We start from the raw sequence: 20,579 nt of genomic DNA, 5'->3' as shown, positions 1-20,579 counted from the left end.
TCCGCTCCCCTCTTTCAACCCAGTGCCTCCCTTGAGAGTGCCTCATCTGGACTCGGAAAACCCTAACTTCCTCCCTTCGGGATGCTTTGACTCTCTTGTTATTAACCCTAAAGTGGTGGCTCACCTGAAGGATTTGGGATCAGATCCATTAGCGGAGCACCCATCGGCACCGAGAACTAGAAAGTGAAAGATCAAGTGCGTGAAGAAGTACTCAAAGGATCTCACCATCACCTTCATCGAAGATATTCCTATGGGTGAGGTGGTGGAAAGGGCCAATGGAGTACTCATTGGGCATGTGAGAGGAAGGGCTTACTCAGCAACCAGGCTCACGAATTGGGTACAGGAGATATGGGGTGGCATTCTACAGGAGCTGCCGGAGGTTCAAAGTTTGGCATGAGGATGGTTTTCCCTGCATTTTTTGAGAGCAGAATACACAGATATGATCTTGGCCAAATATTGGCACATAGAGATGGCCCCAGTTCTCCTCAAGCACTGGTCTCCATTATTCAACCCGGAGAGGGAACAAATTGGGGCGGGACCTATCTGGGTACATTTACCCAGCCTACCTCTACAATTTTGGTCTGAAGTGGTGTTTATCAGGATTGGTAACGCCCTCGGAACATATTTGGAATATGATAAGACCTATGTACAGTCAAAGAACCAGGCACTGGCAAGAATTTTGGTGCATTTAGACACAAGGGAGGGCTTGGAAGAAAAGATCACTTTGAAGTGGAGGCATTACACCAGGATTCAGATATTGGATTATGAGGGGGTACCATTTCATTGTAGAAGGTGTCATAAGGTAGGGCATGTATTCAAAGAATGCCCTCTACTCTTGAAATCATCGGATTCCACAGGCCCGCCCTTAGCTCATAAAGGAAATTCTCTAGTGATGGCTTCACAAGCCCCTGTTTCAGCTTCGCAAACTAGACCGTTGACTCCCAAGGATCTCAGTGTGGGAGGGACGTCGAAGGAGGCTAGAGAAGCAATCAGGATGCCCTCGCCACCTTTGATCCAGGCTCGGGTTGCTGCAGCTGCGCAGGTAGCTCAAAATTCAGGTACATCTTCTTCTTCCACTTTGATATCTCCTTCAATAACTAATTCCATTGTTGCTCCTTTGGTAGCTTTTACTTCTCTGGTTACTTGTTCCATTTCTCCCCCCCACCCATCAATGCTCCATCCTCTCCTTCGATCCATTCCACTTCACTTCCTTCTGAGGTAGAGGCCTCGTCATGCCAGATACTGCCTCACCCTTACAACCTGTGGTCAAGGCCCTCACAGGGTTTTGACTCTCAATCTGGGCCGTGGGTGGTCTACCTGGGACCCCTTACCCTTACAACCCGCGGTTGCAAATCTAATCTATCCAAAGCTACTCAGAAAGCTGGATTTGAGGTAGTAACTAGCAAACAATCCACTATGGAAGGGGTCCTTAGAGCACTGAAAGCCCCAGAAGGGGTTCCACCATGAAGTGCCTTTCCTTTAACTGAAGAGGTTTGGCTAGTACCTCCAAGAAACTAGCCATGCAGAGGTTGATTGAAAATGAACCTATTGATATCCTTATGTTTCAAGGGACCTTGGGTAGTGCTGAAGCCATTGAGCACTCCCTCGTCGACCTGCAACCTAGATGGCATCACCATGCGCTAGATGCCATTGGAAGGGATGGAGGATTAGCCATCGGATACAATCCTCGGACAATAAATGTATCTGCCACCTGGGGTGGAGTGGGATGCATAGGCGTGGATTTCTTCTCAATAGAGTTAGGGGAGACCCTGAGGATCATCAATGTATATGGTCCATGCCAGAGGAGGGAGGAATTATGGAAGAATTTTCTTGGTACAAACTTGACATCTATTGACTAGCTAATCATCGGGGTTGATCTCAACTTCTCAATAGGATTCGGGGAATCCTGGGGATCGCTCGCATAGATAGACCCCTTTTCCAATTTCTTTAAAGACATCCTGGAACAACATCATTTCACTGATATTCCCATGAACAAGCCGATGCCTACTTGGAGGAACTGGAGGATAGGAGAGGCTGCCCTGGCTAGGAGACTTGACAGATTCATGATCAAGATCCCCCTTCTCCAGAGATTGTCTAGATACAGACAATGGGTTGGGGTAGGGGGCAAATCTGACCACTCCCCTATATATTTGGAAATTATGGGACCTGAAGCCAAGCCAAGGGCTCCATTTAAATTCAATCATATCTGGCTTCAAGATGAAGAATATATTAAGCTGATCAAAGACTACTGGGTGTCCCACCCTATAACAAACCACAGGACGGCAACAGAGGGTTTCTGTCATAATCTCTCAAAGCTCAAACAACTAACCATGACTTGGGCCAAAGAGAAGAAGGTCAAAGATGATCGGAAGATTCTGGACATAGAATCAGAGCTGGAAACCCTGATGGATGACAGGAATCTTGGATTTTCCTCAGCTGAAGGAAAAAATAGATTGATAGAGCTTGAGATGCAGAAAGACAAGATCCTCAAGGAAAGGGAGGAGGCATGGAGATTGAAGAGCAGGGCTGTATGGTTGAAGGCAGGAGATGACAATACCAGATTTTTCCAGAATTATGCCAAAGGGAGCAAGGTCACAAATACGATATGGAAGCTGCCCCTTCCCAATGGTGAATCGGCCGATAATTTCCAAAAACTCTCCAGACTGGGTACTTCTCATTTTCGGAATTTATTCAAAGCTCCCCAAGAAGCCAACCTGGCAGATATTATTCATGTGGCTGGTCTCTTTCCCCGGTTTGTAGGTGAAGAAGAAGCAATTGAACTAAGTGTGTCGGTTACCCTGGAGGAATTGGAGGGGGTATTGAAGTGGTTCAAGAAGGATAAAAGCTCGGGACCAGATGGGTGGTCTATTGAATTCTATTTGGCTTTCTATGACACAACGGCTGCCTCCAGGTCATGGAGGAATTCCACTCATCAGGATGGATGTACAATGCTATCAATACCACCTTCATAGCCCTTATTCCTAAGAATGATTCCCCTAGCTCTTTTGACGAGTTCCGTCCCATATCTCTCTGTAATTGCCTCTATAAGATTATTTAAAAAATCATTTCCAAACGTATTGGACCTATTCTTTCTCAGCACATACTCCCTGAACAATTTTCTTTTCTCGAAGACCGCCAAATTCATGAAGCGATTGGTACTGCTCATGAAGCCATACATTCCATCCGAGCTCGTCGTCTAAAAGGTATCATTCTCAAGATTGACTTAGCGAAGGCTTTTGATCGGGTGGACTGGACTTATATTAAAATGTTGCTTATCCATCTGGGCTTTCCTCTGCCTTTCACAAACTGGATAATGGCATGTATAACCTCTCCCACTTACAGTCTACTCATTAATGGTTCCGCCTCCCCTTTTTTCCATGCAGAGAGGGGTCTCAGACAGGGATGCCCTCTCTCTCCGCTTCTTTTCCTTCTTGTAATGGAAGGGCTGAGTAGACTCATCTATTATGAAAAGCAGAATGGAAGATTATCAGGATTGAAGATTACTGATCAGTGTTTCTTAACACACCTACTATTCGTAGATGATGTTATCATATTTTTGGATGGAAGCGTTTGGGATTCGACTGCCTTTGACAAGATTCTTGCCTCTTTCTTCAAGGCAACAGGCATGATGGCCAACCACACAAAATCAACTATCTCCCAGGTCTTTACATCTGCTCAAGAATCTGAAATGGCCTTGTAGCGTTTCCCGTATAATCCTCGACAGTTGGATCAGGGGTTCAAATATTTGGGTTATTGGATCAAACCGTCAGGTCACAAGATTGAGGATTGGACATGGTTGATCACAAAATTAGAAAATCGAATATCGCACTAGAGCCATCGCTTCCTATCAAGAATAGGGAGGTTAGTTCTCATTAAATCAGTCTTGGAGGCCACACCTATTTTCTGGATGGCCTTAGCCTGGATACCCAGAGGTATTCTCGCTCGTCCCAGGCAAATTTACTGTAGATATCTCTGGAATGGGAAACAGGACAAAAGAGTTTTTTCTTGGATCAGTTGGGATAACATCTCTCTGCCAAAAAAGTGGAGATGATGGGGCCTAAAGGACCTTACACACTTTGCTCACGCTTTGGCTGCGAAATTGGGATGGACTTAACTTACGAAGCAAAATATTTGGACAACAATCTCGTACCACAAGTACATTTGGCCACTACATCTCATGGATTGGATCCGATTACCTGGGTGGAACAAAACAGGTATATCTACAGTATGGAAAGCTTTATTGCACTCGTTGCCTCTCATTCGATGCCATCTAACTTGGAGAATAAATGACGGATCCAGGGCTCGTATTGGTATGGATCCATGGACAGGAGGTGGCAGGAGGTGTTATCTCCCACGCAAGCTTGTTCAAATACTTGAGCAGCAAAATACTAGAGTTATAGCCCACATAGCGGATCAGGAGAACACTTCCATATTTACACAGGCATGGAAATCAGCAGTGCAGCTAAATCTATTTTATGCTCTTAACCTGCAAAGTAATACTGAACATAGAATATGCGAAGAAAAGATACCCAGAACACAGAATATGCGAAGAAAATATACCCAGAACACAGAATAGCAATGATTTTATTACTCAGAGAGAAATGTTCACAGGCCTCTTCGAGGGGGCAACCTCCAATAGAGCAGAGCTCGATTACAAAACAAGACACGATACTCCTCGCAGGGAGTCTCTATCCTTTATATATGACTCATACATGCGATACCACGGGCCAATACCGTGGGTTTTATTAATACCATCTATCTAATACTACCGCCCATTTGCAACTAACTGTGGTCCCGTCATTAATTGCGGGTTAACCACTTACAAATATTAATATGGGCTTTATTGACTCTTGACTATGACGTGATCCCATGACATAAATAAGGGGGTTAGGGTGGGACCCTAACATGCCCTCCCCCTTAAGACTAGACTTGTCCTCAAGGCTGAAGCTGCGGAAACTGCTGAAGAATAGTGGCTGGTTCCCAAGTTGCATCTTCCGGAGAGCTGTCTTTCCATTTGACGAGGACCTCCTTAATCATGCGGCCGCGCAGGTGCTTGTCTCGTCTGTCTAGAACCTGTTCAGGTTGAAGCCAGATTGACCCTTCTTCGTCCAATTTAGGTAGACTGGTTTGAACTCGGCAATTGTTCCCAATCACTTTCTTGAGGCACGATACATGGAAAACTGGGTGGATTTTTGCTGTAGGTGGCAAAGCCAACTTGTAAGCCACTTCTCCAATGCGCTGAAGTACTTGGTATGGTCCGTAGAATTTTGGAGAGAGCTTTTGACAACCCTTGTCTTTGAGTGATGTTTGCTTATATGGTTGCAGCCTCAAAAAGACCTGATCCCCTTCTTGAAATTGGCACTCTGAGCGATGTTGGTCAGCCTGTTTCTTCATACGGTTCTGAGCTTGATGAAGATTCTCGCGCAGATGGGTGAGCATGGTTGCGCGGTGTTGTAGGAGTTGATCCACGGCTTGTACTTTGGAGCACCCCGTGAGATAAGAAGTAGGGGAAGGCGGAAGTTGACCATAGACTGCTTCATAGGGAGTCATTTTGGTGGTGGCATGATAGTTGGTGTTATACCACCATTCCGCCAAAGGTAACCACTGTACCCAAAGGTGTTGCTTTTCTGAAGTGAAACACCTAAGGTAGGTTTCTAGACATTTGTTGACGGCTTCGGTTTGACCATCTGTTTGCGGATGATATGAAGTACTGAGTTTGAGTTGAGTGCCTTGTATTCTGAAGAGCTCCTGCCAAAAATTACTGGTGAAGATTGGGTCGCGGTCGGACACAATAGAAGTGGGCATGCCATGCAATTTGAAGATCTGATCCATGAAAGTTTGAGCAACCAAAGTTGGTGTAAATGGTTGGGGTAGGGCGCAGAAATGAGCATACTTCGACAGTCGGTCCACAACCACCATGATGACTTACTTGTTCCCAGACTTTGGAAGACCTGTAATGAAATCCATGGACACCTATGTCCAAATTGACGCCGGAATGGGCAATGGTTGTAATGTGCCTGGTGTGTTGACAGTTTCCCCTTTGTGGCATTGACAGACGTCACATTCTGCTACGAAAGTAAGGATGTCCTGTTTCATGCCGGTCCAAAAAAATGATCTTCTGGTGCGAGCATACGTCTTCTGAAAGCCCGAATGTCCTGCAATGGGAGATGAGTGCAATTCTGCCAAAATGTGACTTTTTAGGGTGGATGTTGGTGATATTACGACTTTGTCCTTGTAGCGAAGAATATCATTCTGCCACGAGTAACCCTTGTTGGAATTAGGATCTACCTGCAATTGAGAAATGAGTTGGGAGAGCCAGGGATGTGAAAACCATTCCCTGCGAGCCTCTTCAATCCAGTCTGGAATGGGGAGGGAAATTGCGAGCAGAGTACTTTCCTCCTCAAATTGGCGCGACAATGCATCTGCTACACGGTTGTTTTTCCCTTTCTTGTAAATGCTCTCATAATCATATCCCAACATTTTGGCTAACCATTTATTTTGTTGTGGGGAAGATAGGCATTGCTCCAAAAAATATTTAAGACTGTGATGATCTGTGCGGATTTGGAAACGTCGCCCCAACAAGTAAGGTCGCCAGGTCTCGACTGCATGTAAGATGGCCATCATTTCCTTCTCGTAGGTAGATTGGCCCAGATTCCTCCCACTTAGTTGTTGGCTGGTGAAGGCCAATGGTCGCCCTTCCTGCATTAAGATCGCTCCAATACCTGTTCCCGAAGCATCACATTCAATGACAAATGATTTGGTGAAGTCCGGTAGTGCTAAGACGGGAGTGGAACACATGGCGGTTTTGAGAGCGGTAAATGCCTGTTGTGCTTCCTCGTTCCAGAAGAAGGAATTTTTCTTTAGGAGTTGCGTTAGGGGCTTCGCTATGCGGCCATAGTTGCGGACAAATTTACGATAATAGCCTGTGAGACCCAAAAATCCTCTCAAGCTTTTCAAGGTCTTAGGTTGAGGCCATTCTTGCATTGCCTCGATCTTTTTGGGGTCCACCTTGACACCTTCACGCCCCACAATGTGGCCCAAATACTCAACTTCTTCCATGCCAAATGAACGCTTAGACATCTTGACAAATAATTTATGCGTGCGGAGCAGTTGCAAGAGTAGATCTACATGATGAAGATGTGCCGCCCAAGTGCCACTATAGATGAGGATGTCATCGAAGAAGACAAGGACAAATTTTCTGAGATATGGTTTGAGGAGGTGATTCATAAGGCTCTGAAAAGTAGAGGGGGCATTACAGAGACCAAATGGCATGACCAGGAACTCATAATGGCCTTCATGAGTTCTGAAAGCCGTCTTGGGAATGTCGACTTCCTTCATGCGAATTTGGTGGTAGCCTGAGCGAAGATCCAACTTAGTGAAGAATTGAGCCCCATTGAGTTCGTCCAGCAAATCGTCAACCACCGGGATGGGAAATTTATCTTTGACTGTTAACTTATTGAGGGCCCTGAAGTCGGGACACATCCGCCACTCCCCATCTTTCTTGAGGACCATGACCACTGGGGATGAATAAGAACTAATGTTGGGACGAATGACACCTGCTTCCAACAATTCCTTGATGATTTTTTCTGTTTCTTTCTTTTGGGTGAACGGATATCTGTATGGCCACACATTTGGGGGTTGGGCCCCTGGAACCAATGTGATGCTATGATCATGTTCCCCTCGCGAGGGTGGAAGCTCATGAGGCTTGTCAAAGACCATCCGATGTTTATTTAAAATCTGTTGCATCTCAGGATGAATTGGCAGAGACATGGTGTCGACTACCTGGATGGCATTAAATTGAGCTACCACTCCATGATGGCCCTTTTTCAACAATTTTTCCATCCTATGGGAGCTGATGATAGAGGGGGCTCCCGCCTGTAGTCCACGGAGGGTATGTGTGGGGTTGTTCTGCTTAAAACTCATAAATAACTCCTGGAAATCCATTGTGATTGGCCCAAGAGTGCGGAGCCATTCCGCGCCTAGGACAATGTCGCAACCCCCCATGTGTATTGCAAACATGTGGGTTTTCAATTGATAATCCCCCATTTGAAGTTTGATATTTTCACAGTGGCCTTCACATTTCATTGTGCCCCCATCTGCAATCTGGACTTGGAAGTTAGAAACTGCCCGGACGAAACAATGTGCTGCTTCAGCGATCTTTTGATGGATGAAATTATGGGTACTTCCACTATCAATCAAGACTACTACTGGGCGATGTTTAAGAAAACCCCTGATTTTGAGAGTTTGAGGGGAAGAAATTCTTGCCAATGCATTTAGCGAAATAATTGGTTCATCAGACATAATCTCCTTTTGGTTATCTTCTTCGATCGCCTCCGGTTCCTCAAGTGGTGGATCTTCCTTGGTGGAGTTGTAGTCAGTGGCATCTATTTGAAAAAACTTGGGCTCTTTGCATTTATGACTCGGGGAATATTTTTCATCACAGTAGTAACATAGTCCTTGCTTCCTTCTTTCCGTAGGTGACACCTTTTGAATCTTAAGTGTCTGAGTCGTATTGGGAGCCTGTGAGGGACGACCTTTAGCAGTGAAGTTGGGGCGGCTGGATTGGGCTGTTAATGCACGTTCCACCTTATGAGCTACCTGGCAAGCCTCTGTCCATGTGGGAGGGTGGTGGAGTAGAACCTGAGCTTTGATGGCTTCTTTAAGACCGCTGATAAAGCATTCCATGTAGAACTCATCTGTGAGACCCCTAGTGTGGAAGGCTAAGGCTTCAAAAGCAGTAATATATTCCTCCACTGTACCCGTCTGTCGGAGCTTAGTGAGACGCCCCAAAAACGAGTCTTCCTGTTCAAAGCGACTTCGAAGAGCTTTGGCAAATTGGGCCCAATTCTGAAAATTTCCATTGCAATGCTGATGCCATTCCTTCCATTGCCATCGTTCATTGTCCAAGTACATGGTGCCCACCATAAGCTTAGTCCCCTCATCTATGATATGATTCAATTGGAAATACTGCTCCATTTGTGCTAGCCATGCGGACGTGTGAGAACCGTCAAATTTATGCATATCCAACTTGGGAGGTCGCTGACTGGGTGGTGGATGGGTGTGCCAGACGTGATGAGAGTGGCTAGACTCACCCTCATGGTATTCATGGCCATTATACGCCTCCTCGTGGGCTGGCTCCTTGCCCTTTGGGAGTGCATCATGTATCTGGAGACTTATTCCTTTAAGCTCAAGTTCAATATTCTTCACCGCAGTTTGGAGGGAGTTCACATGGTCTTCAATTTTGTCTATCCTTTCATTGGCCATCTCTTGAGTGCGAGTTTCTACCATACACCAACTTGATGAAAAATTGGGACCGCCTAAAAAATTTTTACTAAGAAATTGAATGGTACCACCTTGCTCAGCTCGTCGTCCTGATTCTGATGGGCTAGGTCACCAATAAGCGCCCCGGAAGATCTCAGACTATTTTTTTTTTTTTTGGAAAACTCCCAACGGAGTTTTACTCCTTCCTGATCAATACTGCAGTTGCCAAATCCTCAGAATGTCAATGCCGCCAAAAGTCCTGCGAAAATTATATCCAGGGACAGGAACCCTTCACAACTACTCCGATCTGGTGGATCTGAGAGATCTAAATGGTGGAACAACTGCTGCTGCTGATCTGATGGAGCTACGGGACTGATGTCGGCTGCTGCTGCACTTGCTAATCTGGAATAGGTGATGTGTGATCCCCTGATAGAAAGGGAACTATGGTCTTGAGGAGTGTCAGGTGCTACAGATCGCAATATACATAAGGGTCTGACAGTAGTACTCGGCCCAATGTTTCAGGGCTCTAAGTAAGGAGGATCGACCGTACCCTTAGCCGTACAACCCGACTACCCTATCGTACGGGTGAGTAATCTCTCTGAGTGTTGTTCTCCGTGTACTGTAGCCACAAGATGGCCGAAGGTTTATCTATGGCGAGGTTTCAAGGGAGCTAGGGGGCTTCCTATATACCCAGAGGGTACGTGGAAGACAGTTCGTGCGCGGTTCTGTCTAATGCGCTACTACTCGAAGGGGTACCCACATGGGTTACAAGGGAGTCCAACAGACGTGACCACCTCTTGTATTTCCTGCGTGCATGCCTCCCCAAATTCGCAGGTTTATGCGCTTAACGACAGATCCCGTGGTTTAAAGACGCCGGAACACGTCTCTAGCCAAAAAAAAAATTTGCTAAAATTTGGAGATCCCACCGAGCCTTGGAAAGTGCTCTGATACCACTTGTTATGCTCTTAACCTGCAAAGTAATACCGAACATAGAATATGCGAAGAAAAGATACCCAGAACACAGAATATGCGAAGAAAATATACCCAGAACACAGAATAGCAATGATTTTATTACTCAGAGAGAAATGTTCACAGGCCTCTTCGAGGGGGCAACCTCCAATAGAGCAGAGCTCGATTACAAAACAAGACACGATACTCCTCGCAGGGAGTCTCTATCCTTTATATATGACTCATACATGCGATACCACGGACCAATACCGTGTGTTTTATTAATACCATCTATCTAATACTACCGCCCATTTACCATCTATCTAATACTACCGCCCATTTGCAACTAACTGTGGTCCCGTCATTAATTGTGGGTTAACCACTTACAAATGTTAATATGGGCTTTATTGACTCTTGACTATGACGTGATCCCATGACATAAATAAGGGGGTTAGGGTGGGACCCTAACAATCTGCCTCTGGAATGGCATCAAGATTGGGAGGATTACACTAATGCATTAAGTGAGTGTCATATTCACATTAAAGAAGGACCAGATGAGCCCATGTGGGATAAGGCAGAATCTGGATTATATACCCCTAAGGAAGGGTACCTGGTTTTGATTGGGAACAAAAAGCCAGAAATAGTGCAGAGCTGGTGGAAGATCATCTGGCAATTAAAGACCCCTCCCAGAACTAAACTCTTTTTCTAGTGCTTACTCCAGAACAAGATCCCCACTAGGGAAGCACTCATGCGCAGATCTGTGCATGGCCCCACTTGGTCCATTCTTTGTAAGTAGCAATCAGAATCAACCACTCATCTTTTTCTTGCATGTGAAATTACTAAACAGATATGGAAGATGGTGATAGAGGAGCTCGGTATTGTGAGTAACTGGGAGAGTGAAAACATCACTATAGCATGGGAGAATTGGTATCAGGCACACTCCGGAACAAACCGTGCGTGTCTTCCCCTTATCATTAGTTGGGCAAATTGGTTGGCGAGGAACAAAATGATATTCGATAGTGGCTTGATTTTCTTGCAAACTGTCACCGCCAAATTCATCGCAACATACCATGAATTTCCAGCAATTACCCCTCCTCACACCCACAGACCAGCCGCCCCGGACCCCATTGACCAATCTATACCATGGGCCTTTTTCGATGGAGTTGCTCAACAGCATGGATGTGGCGTGGGGTTCATTCTAAATTCAATAGAGAATCATCATTACAAAGTGAAGATGGGCTTAGGCATGGAAACAAACAATTTCGCTGAACTCATAACCATCAGACACCTTATGCATTTTGCATTAAATCATGACTGCAGTGATTTACATATTTTTTGGGATTCAAACATTATCATTAATTGGATCAATCTGAAATCTAGATGCCATGCACACACACTCTTAAATATATTGGATGAAGTCATGCACCTCAAAGCACAATTCAACTCCATCATTGTTCGTCATATTTACAGGGAACACAATCACTGTGCCAAGGGATTATCCAAGGAAGCCATGCACATTCCAGGAGGACAGTGGATAATCAGCGAACATAGGGGAAACACTCAGTATCAGCACTACTACAGGCCCTACATATATCAAGTCTACCCTCGGGTGGATGACCATTGATTTTTGTCATGTATATAAGCTGATAAATAGAAATCTAGTAACTTATGAGCAGCATCCTGCGAGATGCAAGTATATATTTTGCTTTCTATACATACATCCTGCGTGGTGTTTATTTTTGACATTTTGATACAGTATCATCCTGCGTGATGATTTTTTGATTATGACATAGACATGTACAGGAAAGACCATAGACTTTTAAGTCATGAAGGAATCCGCATATGCTGAATAGCATTTACTACATGTAATTTTTCACCATATAATGAAAGATTACGATTTTTCCTTGTGAAAAAAAGATATGGATTTTATAAAATTATATTATAAAAAGTTTTATTAAATCTCTTAATGTAACCTTTTTTTATCTTTCATAAATTATAATTGCAAAAAAAAACATTGTATAATAAAAATATGTATAAGAATAGATTAATTCAATAAAACAAATATTTTCAATTTTTTTTAGAGAAAGTTTAAATACATTTTTTTTTAATTCTTTCATAAATTATAATTATAAAGAAAACATTGTATAATAAAAATATTTATAAGAATAGATTAATTCAATAAAACAAATCTTTTCAATTTTTTTAAAAAGAAACTTTAAACACCTTACTTAATATATGTTTAAATTCATGTGTTTTTAGATTTTGTATTGTTTTTAATTTGGCCAAAATTCTTTTGAATTGCAAGTAAATTTGATTCAAAAAAAAAATTACAAGTAAATTTGAGTAAAGATTGTTTGGAATCACAAGTAAAATGTAGTTAGTTCCAACCAAAAATTCGTTAACATCTACTTGTTAGACAACCCATCAAAAATATTCATAAACACATAACATAAAAATAAGAATTTAGTTTTAAGATTAAGATCAAGTTATATATCATTATTTTTTTAAAACAATGGAGATAGATAGAATTAGTTGTTTTAGAAAACACATTTTCTTAATGGTTAAGAACATTTAAATTATAATTATTATGATTGGTGTATCTTTAAAGATTACGTTATTCAGTAAGAAATACTATTTTAAATTAAAATAATTTAGAAAAGTTACAAATATATAAAATTATGTTGGAAAATATCACAAACATAACACATATTACATTTTTTATTATTTAAATTTCCTAATATTTATTAATTTAACCTCCATATACCACATAATCATAATCGTGTAGTTTTTTATTCTTTCATAACTTATAATTACAAAAAAAACATTGTATAATAAAAATATATATAGGAATAGATTAATTCAATAAAACAAATCTTTTCAATTTTTTTTAAAAGAAATTTTAAAAACCTTACTTAATATATGTTTAAATTGATGTGATTTTAGATTTTCTATTGTTTTTAATTTCATGAAAATTCTTTCGAATTACAAGTAAATTTGATTCAACAAAAAAAAAAAAAAAAAAAAAAAAAAAAAAAAAGCAAGAAAATTTGAGTAAAGATTGATTGGAATTGCAAGTAAAATGTAATTAGTTCCAACCAAAAATTTGTTAACATCTACTTGTTAGAAAACCCTTTGAAAATAGTTATAAACACATAAAATAAAAATAATAATTCAGTTTTAAGATTAAGATCTAGTTATATATCATTATTTTTTTAAAACAATGGAGACATATGGAATTAATTTTCTTAGAAAACAAGTTTTCTTAATGGTTAAGAACATTTAAATTATAACTATTATGATTAGTGTATAGTTAAAAATTACATTATCAAGCAAGAAATACTATTTTAATAAATATTAAGAAATTCAAATAATTAAAAAAGTTATAAATATATAAAATTATGTTGAAAAATATCACAAAAGTAAAACATATTACATTTTTTATTATTTAAGTTTCCTAATATTTATTAATTTAACCTCCATATACCACATAATCATACTCATGTAGATATTAATGTAGTCCTTTAGAATGCTTAGGTTGTGATATTAATGGAGTCCATTACAAGGATTATCTTATCATATTAACAATCTATTGTTTTATTAATAAATAAGTAAAATTATTTTAGATTAATTCTAAATATGAAAAAAAGTAATATATACTATTATGTTGTTTTAGAAATTTAGTAATATAATTTTAATCTGATATTTTTGGATTCATTATGATTGAGTCAATTTTTTTTTTTGTAAAATTCCAGCCAGAAAATTATTTAGGTCATTCACATTACATACATAATTAAAACATATAACTAAAATAAATTCACTACTATACAAAATAGATAGCCATGTGATCTTGAATCTAGAAAAAAACCAAGTTATTCACCAACTATTTTTTATTAGTTCACATTTCACTCTTACACAACCATTAACATTTCTTATCCTTAACAAAATGGAAAATTGTGTATGGTAAATTATGTGTTTATGTTACTTTTAATTTTATTCAACATTAAATTTTTTTGTTGATATCAAATGCATTTTGTTTTTTACTGTTTGGTGATTTCACTATTTCATCATGGATCCAGCTATTTGGAGTTGTTTTCCATTCGAAGTTCTTGAAATTTTATTCCTATGGCTCCGTTTATTAGTTTTGATAAAGTTTGGCACTGTTTGTAAAAAAAGGAAGAATGCTTTGAAAAAACCTTATTTCTTTTTACGTTGCAAGAATGTCTCTATGAACGAATCTAGATTTCTCGTTCCTTTCCTAAATAGTGAAGACAATTGTTTTGTTGCTCAATACCTTAATTAGAATGGCCACATATATCAATTTCATTTGGGATTCATAGATTCAAGATATAGAGTAGAGTGTATTGTTGGACCAATGATGGTTCTATCCTTACCAACAGAATGCTCCCAAACACACAACTATTTTGTAAAGAATCCATTTACAAAGGCATTTGAAAACATAGGGCCAATATGAATTGGAGACTCAGGATTATTTTCATTATTGGAAAATGTAAGCAGCAAAAAATATGACTGGGTTGTTCTAAAACATATCTATGACAGAATGCACTCTGAATTTTATGTTTGTAGTAGTCTTGATAGGGTATGGCAAAGGGTTGTTGTTCCATTTGGTGGCACTTCACCCCCTAAGAATGTAGTGTTTATAAAAGTAAATTGTTTTGGTTGTATCTCGATAAGGAGTATGAACATTATCCTTAGTACGGGTATAGAATCTATTGGTTTTACGTAATAAAAAATGAGTGGGGTTTTTCATTTGTTCCAATCAGTGACATACATTATATGTTGTTAGCAATATACATGAATCAGTTGATATGCCTTGTCAATGATGGCTCCACTTCTGTATGGTTAGTTGATGAATTAAATCATTTCCAATTTGGTCAACCATGTGTTGAACGAAGAATTGACTACTTTGAACATGATTAGGTTTCAGATGGAAGTTGTTGGAAGAAATTTCTACAGATATAAATATAAAAATGTCCTAGCTATCTTCTGTTCCGAATAGTCCATGGTCTGGTTCTTATGTGCAACTATAGTGAAGTTCCTTTCCTATTATATGACATGGTAACTCGCATCTGTTTTCCAATAGATATTGATAATTCAACTAATGAGCAGTTGTCTCGGTTTGGTACCCAACATTGGAGGATTGCAATGATTTGATTGAGTATGAAAATGTTTTTGCAATTGCTCCCCGTATGGATTCTCTTGATGAGATTCCACCATTGGATATGACTATGGATTCTTAGGATATTTGTATTCTTAGGAGTTCTTATAAATATTTCCATTTTATATACTCTCTATGGTTGTGGAAAATATTTCCATTTTTGTCTCTATACATATTATGTGTCTTTATGGTAATACTTTAAAATTATGTTTGTCTCGATCTTTGTGATGTAAAATATTTAATATTGTTTCCCCTAAAGTTATTTACATGTAAATGTTTCTCGATGTTATGCATTTTTTCTTTGTTTTTATAATTATAATTACTATGATTTATGTTATACATATTATTTGTATTGGATTTTGTCATTGATTCTCAAACAATGTTATATGTTTATGTTCATTTTAATATTTCTATTTATATTTTGATAGTGTATATAGTTCTAAATTTTTAGATATACTTCCAACTCATATAATTCTTAGATTATTGTATCCCAATAGTAAGGGTTTCATTTTGATTATAATATGATACATGGAAATTTAGACTTTTTTGTTTAAGCCATTTGGAAGGATTCATTTCTTTTTTTTTCCATTTTGAAATTTTTTGTTTTTGTTTTTAGCCATTTCGAAAAAGCCTTATACATTTTGATAAGTTTATATGGTTGGAAAAAAATAACATATACACTTTTTATGTTCCATGTTTATGATTCCATAATAAATATTTTATTATTCATTGTAGACATGTCATCTGAAGGCACAAGCAAGCGTACAAGAAAAAGAAATTTGTCACCAAAATCACATGAGAGGTCTATTGAAAGTCGTCGTTTATGGTATCAACAAAATAAGGATGCAATAAATGAGCATAGGAGAGTTACATATAATAGAAAAACAAGTGAAGCTACTCTTCAAAATGATTTTATAATTCCTCGTAAGTATCATACTATGGACGATATAATGGAAATAAAATTTCCTGTTGATGGTTCATTATCAAGATATGCTCCTCCTCAGCATAATCTTGTTGTTCGATGCTCTTCTGAAAATGTTCATAACATTGGGGAAACATCTTGCAATTGGGAAGAACGTCGTATCAATATTATGGATGAAAATTTCCAACCTAACCCTTCCGTGTGTCCAATTGCATGTTTTGATGACCAAAGGTTCCAAAACATCCATGGTGGAGGTAATGAGGACATTTCGTGTGATGATTTGGATGATAGTTTACTTGGCCATTTGTTTGATAATTTTGATCCAATTGCTCGAAACATCAGATCCTCAAATCCCGCTTCTCAAATTAATGTCGTCCCACCAAGAGAATCAATCATCCCTGATAGCATTTCATGTGGAACAATGGAGGTAACACAATTATATTTTGATTTTCGCTGCAATAGTGGCTGTTCTATTACATTTCTATATTTACAAAGTTTTGTTTACTAAACTTATGTTATTTTATTCTCTTCTAATAGGATACAACTTGTTTTAATAGAGGTCTAAAATTAACTCCCAAAGTTTTCCATCTACTAATCTGAGAAGTGAAGATGAAGCATGTCATAATCTTCCTGTTCATTCTCCCCGATTATCAAATTTCCAGACTACTGTAAATTTTCAATGTTTTTTATTTTCTCTTTAATTTTTTAAATTTTTAGTTGCTTAGATATTGAGTTTTATGGCGTATTTTATTTTCTTTGAATAGGACACAAGTAATTTCAATAGAGGCATACAAATTAACTTCACAGATGTTCCATCTACTGATGTTAGAAGTGAAGAAGAACCATCTCATAACTTTCATCCACATCACCAAACAAATGTAAATGTTGAGTGCATTTGATATTTTTCTCATTTTTTCATTTACAATTGCCTGGAAATTGTGTTTTGTAATATTTCATGGAGAAACCATGATCTCATCTCATTGGGTTAGAGAATTGGAATCCAAAACCTCAAATTGTAAAACTGATGTAGATGTTCAATGTATTTGATTTATTTTCAATTTTTGAATCTTTCTTTTTTGGACATTTAGTTTTATAACATATTTTATTTTTTTGAAATAGGAAACAAATCATTTGAATAGAGGCAAAAAAACTACATCCAAAAATGTTCCATCCACTGATCTTAGAATCCAAGAGCAACCATCTCATAACCCTTATCCACATGAAGACACAAATGTAAATTTTGAATGCATTTGAATATTTTTCATTTTCTTCATTTATAATTAGTTGGAAATTAAATTTTAAAGTCTTTTATGACAAGGAGACCTTTACATCCTCTCAAGTTTGTGAAATGCATACCATAAATTTGGAAAGACATTCTCATAGATCCATTCCACACGCTTCAAATTTGCGAAGGGAATCTCATGTTCTTGAAGATGAAGTAAATGTTAGAAGATATTTTACTCATCCAAATTGTTTTCAACATGGTTTGGCGAGTAGAGATCATATTCATTTTGATGAAAATATTATTGTAGTGCATAAAAGGTTTCGACCAAAGATATATGGCTTGTCAGTTGTCCAAATGTGCCACATTTGGCAAGACTCATATCTCGGAATCCGTGTTGTGAGATATTCTGAAGGACCTATTTGCAGACAATGTAAGAGTGAAAGAGGAGCCCATCATTTTTGTCAATATAATAACATGGATCCTGGTGAGAAACCTCATATTTTAAGAGTTCTTACTCAAGTTGAAGAAATGATAATAGCACGTGTGAATCCTATTTTCAAGTGGCACATGCTCGAGGTGGGCAATATAAGTATAGTGGTCATACAATTAGCATTCCTCAAGATATTTCTAAAATTGTACAAAGCCTTCGCCGACATGTTGAAGATATTGACTTTCTAATTGTGAGGAGACATGGCGCTCAGTCTAAATATTTTGAATGTTATGTCAAAAGACTGAAGTGATGTCTGAATTTCTTTTCAAAATCCAACATGATCAATATTATCAAGATGTTGTAATTGATTATGATTCAGTGAATGCTCTACCTGAAAGATCAACAGATGTCTTCTCCAGGCTTAAATTTGTTAATTGTGATATTGAAGAATCTGAGATCAATGAAACTAATAATGAAGGGTTTCATGCTGAGCATTTGCCCTCTCATCCTTCTTCTTTTTTTGCTCTCCTACCAAACAAATGAAGAGAAGCGGAAGAAATTAGACCATTTCTTGATAATATTGATTCTTCACATGTTCAAGACATGGATTGGCCCAGTATTGGAACCTCTCTAGTGAATGAATATAATACATAGGGGTTATTAGATATGGAATTCCCAACATTGTTCCACACTGGTGATGCTAATTGGTTGCAACCACATATTCGTAGTGTTGAACTTCAAGAGTATGCATTGCATCTTCTTAGGTACTATGATCAGAGATTTGGAAGCCATTCTTGTTGTCGATATTACCTATTAAACATGATAATGCAACATCGGAGCCAAGAAACTGCTGCAGTTTTTGCAAAGAAACATTTAAATGATAACTCACCTACAATAGTTGAGGAGTTGCATCACCAACTATTTAATTTACCATATAATAAGTTGGTTGAGCATCTTATGTGGTTTGGTTCTTCTCCGAGAGGTACAAGGGCATACTGTACTAAGTGTCGATCTGAATTGATGGAAATGATTACTTAGTTAGGATGTCCATATTTATTTTTTACTTTAAGTGTAGCTGACACAAAGTGGCCAGAGTTGCATAACTTCATGCCCATACATTCACATTCTTGTTCTTCAAATGAGAATCGTATGAAAATTGAGAATGTTATCTAGTACCCTCATATTGTTGTGACATTTATGCACCAAAGATTCAATATTTTTTGAGAGGAAGTTATCCAAAAATATCTTAAAGCTAAAGAATTTTGGTACAGGTTTGTGTTCAAACTTTTTCTATACTTTTTCAACTTTTATTATGATTCTATTTATATTGTTTGTAGTAACTATATCTTCATTTATTTCATATATGAGTGACAACATAGAGGTTCAACACATCTCCATGGTTTCTTATGGTTAAAAGGTGCTCCTGACATGGAAATACTTGATTGGTCAAATAGTTCTGATGTACAACTTGCAAAGATATTCTTCGACAAATATGTAACTACATGGAATCCGCGTGACATACATCGTCGCAACATAATGGTTCCACGAAGCCCCAATGATGACCCTTGGCTATTGAATACTGGTTATATTTTCTCTTCTAATCCTCATAATGATTACAAATAATTGTTAAACCGTGTCCAAAGTCACACAAAGTGTATTGTAGATTGTTGTTTTCACAAAAAGGGCACTATTCTAACACGTCAGTGCAATGGCCCATGGGATCTTTGTGATGAATCAAGATTATTCATAGATGATCAAGGAAGAAAACCATATGAGCCAGCAAGAACTGATGACAGGCTTAATGTACATAACATTGACCTTCTAACAATGTGGCGTGCAAATGTTGATTTCCAGCCAGTGCTTTCCCGCTATGCTGTGTTGAAATACATTGCTAAGTATGCATGCAGAAAAAAGGTCTGAAAATTGTCATCATATGTTAACTAGAATTTCAAATTCTATTGGCTCTGAGGATCATGCTTTATGTGAATATAGAAAGTTTCTTACAGAAACGATTGTTGACCGTGACATTGGAGCACAAGAAATATGCCATATGTTGCTTAAGCTACCTGTTGTTGTTTGTAGTTGGAAATTTGTTTCCTTAAATGTTGGAAGAAAGGCTTTTAGGAAAGTGTCAAGGGATGGCTTGCAATATTCATCTGAGAATACTTTTGTTCAACATTATCAAAAGAGACATTTTTTCCCTAAACATCTATCTTTGATAGAAACAGCAATATCTTGGACATTTGCTAGCAAGCGTAAATAAGATCCATGGAAGCCTAGATATGTTCATGCTATTGTTCGGGTTTGGACACGGTTTTATTATATTCCTGGTGAGGCTTCAGAGGAATTTGAAACCTTTTGTTGGACATAATTGCTATTGTACAAGCCATTTTGTGACATTCCTGCAAAAATTGGCCTTTCAGCTGAAATTATTATTGAAAGTTGGAGGAATTTTCGATATCGAGCATGGCATGTTGATCGACATCCATCAATTATAGACAATATTGAAGATGAAGAAGATGGTGATTTTTCTAACCAAGAAATGAATTATGAAGATGATTTTCAAGAATGGAAGATTTTCTCTCATTTGGTTCCACCAAATGATGTGAATGTTTAC

Source organism: Pinus tabuliformis, chromosome 1_2 (genome assembly GCF_031772625.1).
Source record: "Pinus tabuliformis cultivar Carrire ecotype Pingquan chromosome 1_2, CPIR1, whole genome shotgun sequence".
NCBI lineage: Eukaryota > Viridiplantae > Streptophyta > Pinopsida > Pinales > Pinaceae > Pinus > Pinus tabuliformis.
Note: the sequence above shows the minus strand (reverse complement) of the source record.